This window comes from Dermacentor albipictus, chromosome 7 (genome assembly GCF_038994185.2).
Source record: "Dermacentor albipictus isolate Rhodes 1998 colony chromosome 7, USDA_Dalb.pri_finalv2, whole genome shotgun sequence".
In the NCBI taxonomy this organism is placed as follows: domain Eukaryota; kingdom Metazoa; phylum Arthropoda; class Arachnida; order Ixodida; family Ixodidae; genus Dermacentor; species Dermacentor albipictus.
The window spans coordinates 57,467,553-57,477,614 of record NC_091827.1 but is presented as its reverse complement, the minus strand read 5'-3'; positions in this window follow the sequence as shown (position 1 = coordinate 57,477,614).

Below are 10,062 nucleotides of genomic sequence, written 5' to 3'. Positions count from 1 at the left end.
TAAATTTATTGTGCTTGCACGTCGAACGCATGGTACTATTTTAGGGATTGATTTCTCGCGGGAGTGGGGGGCAACATTGGATTATGGCGCTGGCGCGATTTCTCTTCGCCGCGACGCGCGAACTTCAATCGCAGATAACACCAGTGATGCTGCCGACGTTCTCTCCGTGTCGTAAGATGTGTGTTTACCCCCTCAGACTGCAATGTTAGTACCTGTAAACACTTTTTGCCCTCGTACGGGTTCTTGTTGTGGCTTAGCCGAGCCTGATTATATGAACGCGCTCAAGAAAAATGTGAGAGTCCCTCGCTCCCTAGTTGTCAACACTGATGGTCGTATTCGTTTGTGGACAGTGAACATTTCAACCCAATCCATAACATTGCCGCTAGGACTTAAACTGACAAGTTTTGACGATCACGCCATTGTCAGCGTTGGAACGGTCGAAATGTCAACTGCCGGAAAAAAATCCAACCCAGATTGCAGCCATGATAATTCTGCTGATTTTAAGCACGTGATTACAAGTCGCTGTCTTTTAGTGAGCAGTGTCTGCTTCAAGGAGCGCTCACTCGCTACACCACAGTGTTTCATTTTGCTCAAGATTAACGAGCGTCCCATACACCACCGGCGTCTCGTATGCAACACCGCATCCATACAGGGCAAGCGACGCCAATTCGTCAGAAGCCTCATCACGTTTCACCTTGAGAGCAAAGCCATCGCCGAGCAGGTCGAAGAAATGTTACGGAAGGGAGTGATTCAGGAATCATGTAGCCCCTGGACTGCTCCTGTGATCGTAGTCAAGAAAGAAGACTACTCATGGAGATTCTGTGTGGACTAAAGCCGCCTAAACACCGTAACAAAGAAAGACGTATACCCCCTACAACGAATAGACGATGCGTCGACTGCCTCCACTTTGCGTCGTATTTCCCTTCTGTTGATTTGCGGTCAGGATATTGGCAAATTCGCATGCACCCCTCAGACAAGGAGAATACAGCCTTCGTGACACCTGAGGGTATCTTTGAGTTCAACGTTATGCCATTTGGCTTATGCAGCGCGGCAGCGACATTAGAGCTATTTATGGATACCGTACTCCGCGGACGCAAACTGGAAATCTGCTTGTGTTATTTAGACGACGTCATTTTCTACGGCCGGACATTTCACGACACAATCAGCGCCTGTCGGTCGTTCGCGACTGTATCCAGCAAGTTAGCCTTATTTTAAACTCGAAGAAATGTCATTTCGGTGACCGTCAAGCCCTCGTACTAGGCTTTCTGGTCGACAAAGAGGGCATACGACCAGACCCTGAAAAGGTAACAGCGGTTCGCTTCTTCCAACAGGCAAGCACGGTAAAAGATCTGCGAAGCTTTTTGGGCCTTTGCTCATATTCCCAGCGCTTGATCAAGAATTTCGCTCAGCTGGCTCCTCCCCTAGCGTCTCTACTTCACAATAACACCCCATACTTGTGGACTGCTAAGTGCGAATCGGCGTTTCAACTGGTGAAATTTTGGTAAACTTCTGGACTGGTTCTGCAGCATTTTGATCCGGACACTGACGCCAGTGGTGTGGGTGTTGGCGCTGTGCTTGTTCAGATCTGCGGCGGCCGTCAGCATGTCATTGCTTATGCTAGTCGGACATTTACGAAAGCGGAGAAAAACTACACCGTTACTGAAGTGGAGTGTCTAGCTGTCGTCTTGGCCATTCAGAAGTTTCGTCCGTATCTACGCGGCTGCGCATTCACGGTAGTGACTGACCACCATTCATTTTGTTGGCTCGTTTGGCTGCGTAACCCTTCTGGGCGGGTGGCCCACTGGGCTTTGCGCCTTCAAGAGCACAGCTTTTCCGTCAACTACAAGGGCGGACGATGCCACACGAATGCTGATTGCCTACCCGTCTCCCTTCACCGCCCACCAAAGCTGACGATGATGACATCGATGACTACCTAATTTCCATCTCTTCCGACTTTCCAGTCAGGAGTACATTCGAGAGCGAGCAACGTTGCGACCCTACCTTGAAATCACTACTGGCAACTGCATGTGAGCCAGCAGGGACAACACCGACAACATCGTTTACTTTTCGTAATGTTTTGCTATACAAAAAAATACTCGCCTCATGGTCCTCCATTGCTTCTAGGTGTGCCCGAAAAACTTCGCCCTACTGTCCTTCGTTCAATTCATGACGATATCACGTCTGGGCACCTTGGCTTCGCACCTACACTACACCGACTTCACCAGAGATTTTATTGGCCGAAGCTCTGGAAAACAACAGAACAGTATGTCGCCAGCTGTACTGTTTGCCAACACCACAAGCAAACTACGACGGCTCCATCAGGCTATTTGCAACCAGTTAGGCCACGACATTACCCTTTGAGAAAGTCGGCATCGACTGACTCGGCCCGCTCCCGAAGACGTCAGCTGGCTACCGCTGGATTATAGTATGCGCAGATTACTTTACTCGCTACACGGAAACGGCGCCACTTCCATCTGCCACTGCAGCAGATGTCTCTTCATTTTTGTTGCATTGCGTCATACTCCGTCTCGGTGCTCCACGGGTTGAGATCAGTGACTGTGGACGGCGATTCACCGCCGAAGTTGTTGAAGAACTTTTACGGCTCTGTGGTTCTGCATATTGTCATTCCACTTCTTCCCACCCGCAAACCAATGGGCTCACGGAGTGGACGAATCGAACCCTTACCAACATGTTATCAATGTTTGTCGCTGCTGACCACCAAAATTGGGACGCCGTCTTGCCTTTTGTAACGTACGCGTACAATAGTGCCAAGCACGAAGTTACTGGATATGCGCCGTTCTTTTTGCTGTACGCACGCGCTCCCCAGAGATTTCCGGACGCTATTCCACCTTTATCGTGTCAAGAATATCCTTTAAGCGCCCAAACTCTGTCGTGCTGAATAAGCACCTCGACTGGCGCACCTTAGGACATAGTCCTCACAAGGCGACAGGAAGATTCGCTACGATGCGCGGCATATGCCCGTCAGCTTTACTACCGGCGTTTGGTTGTGGACACTTGTTCGCAAAAACCACACATTTCTCGCCACTTACCCAGGACCATTCGCTATACTCAGTCGCTTGAGTTATCTGAACTATGCCGTCGCCAATGTGACGGCCAGTAATCGGCGTTCACGTGCGACGCAAATTTTTCACGTGGCCAGACTCTAGCTGTACCATCACAGGTCCCTTTAACTAGTTCGGCGAGCTTAGTCTGCCTCCGGGGAAGCTGTCGCAGCACTGCGCGACTGAGGCAGAGAAAGAAGTAGAGTGCGCGGGCGTCATCTCCGGGTACTCTGCGCCGGCTGGGCCTTGCCTGTGGCTTCCTCCTTGACTTTGCTTCACCCTGTAAATAAGCATCTTTCGTAACAATATATTCCAAGTGACTTTTCCCTTTCTGTAATCACGAGCGCATTCTTCATTTCACCGAGGGCTGTGTGAATTTCCGTTATTCAGATGTATCTCAATTTCAGATTTGTTTCCAGAACTTCCCAAAATGGAACAGTTAATCGTGGTTTGTTGCTCAGTGCACACATCAGACAGATTAAAGAACATTTCCTAACCATTCTAATAAAAATATTTTAATTAACGAAAGTTCACACTTGATAACTCATAAACATTACAAGGCGTGCTACTACCAAAACTCCTGGAATGTGATAGCTGCTTGTCGCATACCAAACAGTCGACCAAGAACATACGGAGAGACTCGGGCCACAGAATGTAAGATCTATTGCAGACTAAGATCAATACCCTTCACAAACTTTATAGCTCTGGAGTTTAAACAGTGCCCATTGTCCAATGGCCAGTCGCATAATCTGGTGCCGCACAAATCTGTTCTTAATCACCATGATATATGGTGAGAATTAAAGTCACCTGACAGTAGGATGTCCGTCTACGAGAACTAAGAACGCTGTACAATATGCGCGTGTTCCGTACGCCAAAAGGAAAATACGCATTTACAATGGTAAAGGGTGAACATCCAAAGAGATTCAGCTGTATCGCTAGGACTTCACACTCAGGAGTAGAAAGTTGAAATAAAATTTTGACTTTAGGGCAAATTTGAGATGAAATAAGTCTAATTATTCCCCATCTTTCCTTTTTTTTATCCAGAGGCCATGGCCCCACTGTTCCTAAACATCACGCCCCGGTCGGGAAGCTGCGGTTTCGGCGGTAGTGTTTAATGAGTCGAAGTCGCGTTGGAACATTGTTTCAGAGTATACACGTGGACAACATCAGTGGGCGCAGGGACAGGCGATGAACCAGTAGCGATACGTCGTAGTTTACATCACCGAGCTGGCGCAGGATCCTGTAAGGCCCTGTGCAGCGCAGGATAAGTTTTTCGGACTATTTGGTGCGGCGACATGGTGTCTATATTAAAATTAGAGACCCAAGGGAGAAATCAGCGTCCCCGTGGTGGTTGCATACGCCGTCTTCTGTGCAGCCTGTGTTGCATTGAGCCATGAGTAGGTAATCTGGCGAACTTTGTGAGCCCTGGCGAAGATGTAGCACGCATTCTCAGTTGGAATGTTGGTCGCGGATCGAAGGAATGTTTCGAAGGTCAAAGTTGGATGACGACCGAACCGCAGACAAAATGAAGAGAAACCAGCGTTCTTTTGACGGGACGAATTATGTGCAGATATGTACGGCAACGTGCAATACCAGTTATTGGTGTCCGCAGAAACGTACATGGATAGCATCTCCACCAACGTCTGGTTGTGCTGCTTGCTCTGTGAGCGATATGTGGTGGGTAGTTTGTGCACGGCAGAAGAGGAACGAAGGCCTTCGACAACGTGGGACAAGAAGGTGCGGTCGCGATCAGTGAGCCGCTGCCTCGGTGCGGCGTCATGTAGAATGACGTCATGCAGAAGGAAATCCGCAACTTCCGTAGCGCAGCTTGTCGGCAATGCTCGCGTGCAGAAGTAAGGCGTCACGTAGTCAATCGCGACATCTACGCACTTGTTCCCGGTACTAGACTTAGGAAAAGGGCCTAGGAGATCTACGCCAACGCAAAAGAATGATTTGGAGGGGGCATCGGTAGGGTGCAGGCGGCCAGCGAGTAATAGAGACTCTTAGCCTGTCGGCTATTCCGGTAAACGGGAGCGGTTTGGGCGGATTGCCGGATTTGCGGGGGCGCAAACGTGAGTGACCAGAGCGGTGCAGCCGCCTGGTAGCGTAGAGTTCAACCAGACGCAGAGCTAAAACTGCAGTAACCCACTACATCCTGCTTCGCTACTGGTGCAAAGTTTTGGCAGCGGCGTAATTCTGAACAAGATTACGCCACTGTCGAAAATTTACACCAGCAGCTAACCATACTACAATAATTAGCTTTGTGTTTGTGTGGTTGAGCTTTGCGCCACCAGCTGGCGCCACTAATCTGGCCGCTCACGTTTACGCCCCCGCTAAACCGGCAAACTGCCCGCACTTGCCGTTTCCGGCACTGACCGAGTGCACAGGCAACAATGTAACGGCGCACGAAGCGATACAGGCCGGGCCAGTAAAAGCGGTGTGGTACGCGGTCGTAGGTGCGAGAGACACCGAGGTGGCCGGCGTTGGGTGCGTCATGTAGCTGCTCAAGGACTTCTACCCGAAGATGTCGGGGTAGGATGAGCAATAGTTCCGGACCTTACGGGCGCAAATTTCCTCGAAATTTCCTCGGTCGTCGGGGAGTGCAAATGTACTGACAGTGGGTTCAGGACGCCCAGATGCTACACGATTGATGAGGAGACGTAAAGAGTCATCATGGCATTGCTTATTGCGAATCTCCGGCAAGTCTGAAATGGCTAGGGCGCCAATGCAATCGCTCATAAGCTCTATATTGGGAGCGTTACACGAGGCGCTGTTACTGTTGGCGTTCTTCTCCATTTCAACTCATAATAAATTAGGCATAAGGAGAACATTCTTGATGTCTGTATATGATGCGGCCAAATAATAAATGAAAAGTGGCATCTAGAATTCACATAGTTCAATATAGCCTCACTACGTAACCAGCTAGTCGAGTAAAAATTTTTGTTTACAGTTGGCTTACTGCAATGTTAGTAACGTATTTCTTTTTGCATAGATAAAGGTTTCTTTTTTGCACTGTTCAGTGAATTTCGCTGCCTAGTTAGCAACCTAATTAGTTATCTAGCATAGCAACGTCTCACAACAAATGACAGATCGGCGGCGATTAAGTCACGTGCAAAATGCCGTGGGCAAGCAGCGTGTATTAATCGTCAAATACCTAATCGAACTTGGTAATCGGTTGTTACAGAGCCTCGCTGCCTCTCAAGTACCTTTATGTAAAACGTAGTAGCAGTCCCCATTACTACGGTGAATAGATTAAGGCTTTTGATCCTATCCGACCTTTGAGGTGTTATTCTGTGGAGGGAAGACTTAGGCCCGCCGTAACAGATAAAGAATGTGATCTTGTAATAATGCAAGACAGTACGTTTTCAGAAAAAGTATTATCAGCAATTAAAAAGAAATTTCAGACTGTAGAACTCAAGCTATCTGTAATTAAGCAGTGTGCTGTAGACTTCCTGTTAAGCTATTATATTGATAAGATCCTTTGAGATGTCAAGATGGCTAGATCGCTCACCTTAGAACTGTTCTTTTTTTATTCGGCCAAGACGAACAAGCATGAGATTCCTTTTCGAGCAGTTGCTTCGGAGAAAGGGACCTGACAATTCGCTGTAGCTACTTACCTACAAAACTGCCTAACTTACTGAATTTTTGAGACTGTTTTAGTGGGCACAAATCGCAGGCGGTAGTTCAGTTTTTTTATGGAGGAGAATACTAATGGCTGTGATGCTTTTAGTATGGATGTTGAAAACCTTTATTATTCCTTGCCGTATGACCGGTTATGAATTTGTGTTAGAGACTGAATTATAAACAAGTGCTGGAGTAAATTTTCTGAGACTATAAAGTGGTATTTCAACGGCAGCTATTATTTTGGAAATTTTTCCTTCTACCTAAAGACGGCGCTTGTTGAGTGGAGAGAAGGGTTTTTTTTTTAGAAATGACGAATTCGCGTTGCTTCCAAGGTTACCCCTATCGTAAGTGATCTATACCTTAGCACGATTGACAAATACTTACAGCTTCCTTAGGTGATCGTGTAATTAAGGTATTTCGTTAAGTGGACTATTACCTGATTTCTTTTTTTTGCAGTAGGCATGAATTTGAATCCGATGTGGCCTCTATATGATCGAGCAATTTAAGACAAAGGGATGAGGGTTAAAGTTTACGAAAGAATTGCCTCAAAGTAGCGCAACACAATTTCTAGACATTTGATTGACGTTTCAGGAGAACCATGCGTGCTGGCGGTACTCTAAAGATCTTCGAAAACGTTGCTATGCTTTTCATTCACGCATTCAAAAGTTGTACAAAATGGAATTGCCATGTCATGCCATGAGTCCTCTCTCACAAAATCGTGTGTGCACAAAAGGAGCGCCAGCTTTAATGCGCAGGTTACGCGTCTATTAAAAGTAGGGTATTATCGCGTTGCAGTTACAGCCACTGTCACTGAACGCTTCAAAAATCAGTGGTTCCGACAAGTGCGAACTTCGTTTCAGACAGCAATAATAACAAGGAAAGAGTTGGAGGTATTCCATACATTTTTCCTTATCGCACAGGCTAAAGGAAATGGTAAGCAGATGCTATATTGACGTTGTTTTTAGGGCTGCCAGTAAGCTGGGTAGGATAGGTGCCGCCGTACAGAGAAAGAATGAGCAGGTAAAAAGACAAAAGGCCCACAGATATTTGTTTCGTAAAACACACGAACAAATTAGCAGACTAACGTACTGGGTGTGATATATAGCATTACTTTCAGCTGCGGCCGGTTGTAGGTAAGGCCGGCAGGCAGGCTGTTGTGATAATTCGAGATTAACGGAGCATGAAAGGTCGCTGACCGGAGGCTCGCCATCTGAGCTTTCTTTGAACTGTCGAGACTGTAAACGCACGCCTAAATTCCATGACAGCGGTGTTTCACACAGGCATCAGAACGAAGAAATGCGTCTAATGATCGTGACCTGGCATATCAATAGTAGTAGAAACGCATGCGTGAGCCAGCCTTCGGTTAACTCGCATAAAGAAAAGATGAAATGCCTGAACAGCCTGGCATAAGCCCGCACGTGTGCCTGATTGGCAGATGGCGCTACCATGCCTCAGCTTGCGCAGATAAGTTTTGCGTCTGCTTTCTTTTACGCCACTTCGCACCATTCAGTTGTTAGTCGGTGTTTGCGATGTCTGCTTCTCTCCTGTTGCGTCCACGTGTTCATGCCTTACCTTCTTTCACGATGTCGAGTGACTCGGAAGACCATCTGCATTCCGTTTTCCTCTGCGACGGAACAATACAAGACGCGCGAAGCAGCGCAATGATTACGATGACACCGAAGCTTTGTCTAAGCAAAACGTGGACTGTTTCTCTCAGACATGTGGTGCGGAGAAGGTTGTTTGAGCCCTGGCTGTATTTTAGTTGGACAGCCCTGCCTTGACATGCTCACAGGATCTGAAGTGAGCCTTCTGAAGTGAGTTCAAATCGCTATATGCAGCGCTTCTGATTCCCTAGGTGTTCAAGGAAACGAGCTCTTTTCACTGCGAAGTCGAAGCTTTCGCACTAACGCTAGATCTCGTAAGAGTTGGATGCGAATTCGTGTACGCGGTGGTCACTCCGTCAGTCGGCTCTGGTATAGCGTTTAGAGCGTGCGAAGCGGGGAAGATAAGCTGCATGCGCCCACAGTGCTAAGGCATGGCTTGTGATTTCCAAACACGGAAGGCCAAGACTCGCTTTCTTCCGTTTGGCCCTACAGGTGTAAGTGAACCCAAAATCTGGCGGGGAGTCCTGGCCCTTTTACAGTGTAAAGTGTGCACACGACACCGGCGTGTTGATTGTTTTCATTGGTATCATTTGTCACTTGCCTTTGAATCATTATGGCACTGATATTTAGGCTCACTTTATTTTACTATTTGCGCTGGGCCGTGTTTATAGCGAACGAAAGAAGAGAAAGAACATTTATATTTTAGCTACGCTTGGCGAACATCGCCTTTATAATAAGAACAGTCATCGTGAAAATACTGGTGAATTCATTAATTCATTTTGAAACTTTTACTTCACCGATGACGAGGAGCGACCACCGCGCATAAAAGACGGCTTTGGCAGGTGAGCCAGTCTGTAAAGATGGCGTATATGGAAGGCGTATGTTGGACGGCAACCGGGGTCACAGAAGTCGGTCGACGGAGTTAAGAAACTGAATAGCTGTCAGGCTAGTTGGTCCTAGCTGCGTTACCAACGAGAAGAAAGACAAATAGCAGCGCCTGACTGTGTTTTCTCCCCGTGTGAGTTGTCTTTTTTCTTGGCGCTACTTTTCCTCGTCAGTAAACAAACTGCGACACATCCATATTGAGGCGGGGAGAGCACTACGCACGCGGACAAAAAGCGAAGGCACATCGAAAATACACGTTGCGTTGACTGGCAACTGATTTATCATCGTACTGAGAAACACTGAACGCGCAGGAAAGCATCACTAAAGGCATAAAAACACGGCAAATGTAAATGTAGAGGCAGCGTTCGCTCCTACGTGCACAATGGGGCATGCGTGCCATACAAGCTGAATGTTGGTTTAACGCATTTTAAGTAGCTACTACTGGAACGAACTTTTGAGGTGAGCGGTGTTGGAGTGTCACTTAGGTTTTTTCTTCGTTTAAAAAGTTTTCCATCTGCACTGATGAAAAGCGGTCATACATCGGGTCGAGTGGCGGGCGATTTCCCCAAGGTAAATGGCTAGCGGCAAACAGAACTCCAAGCAAGCGCTGCCGAACAAGCGTGAAAACAGCGACTATGTTTTGAACGGGCGCTACGAAGCCATGAAAACAACTTAAACCACGCAAACGTATAATGCACATTGTTTTAGGCGTTCCTTGGATATGTGTATTGTAGAAAACACTAATAATGACTTTGTTCTCAGAGTTTGCATGGTCAGAAATGCGTAACCGTGAACCTTATTTAGTGTCTCGTACTCACTTTATATAGTCAGTACGATATAGTCATTTTGCTCTTTCAATGTGTTTTCTATCTGCGCTTTGCCCTTCA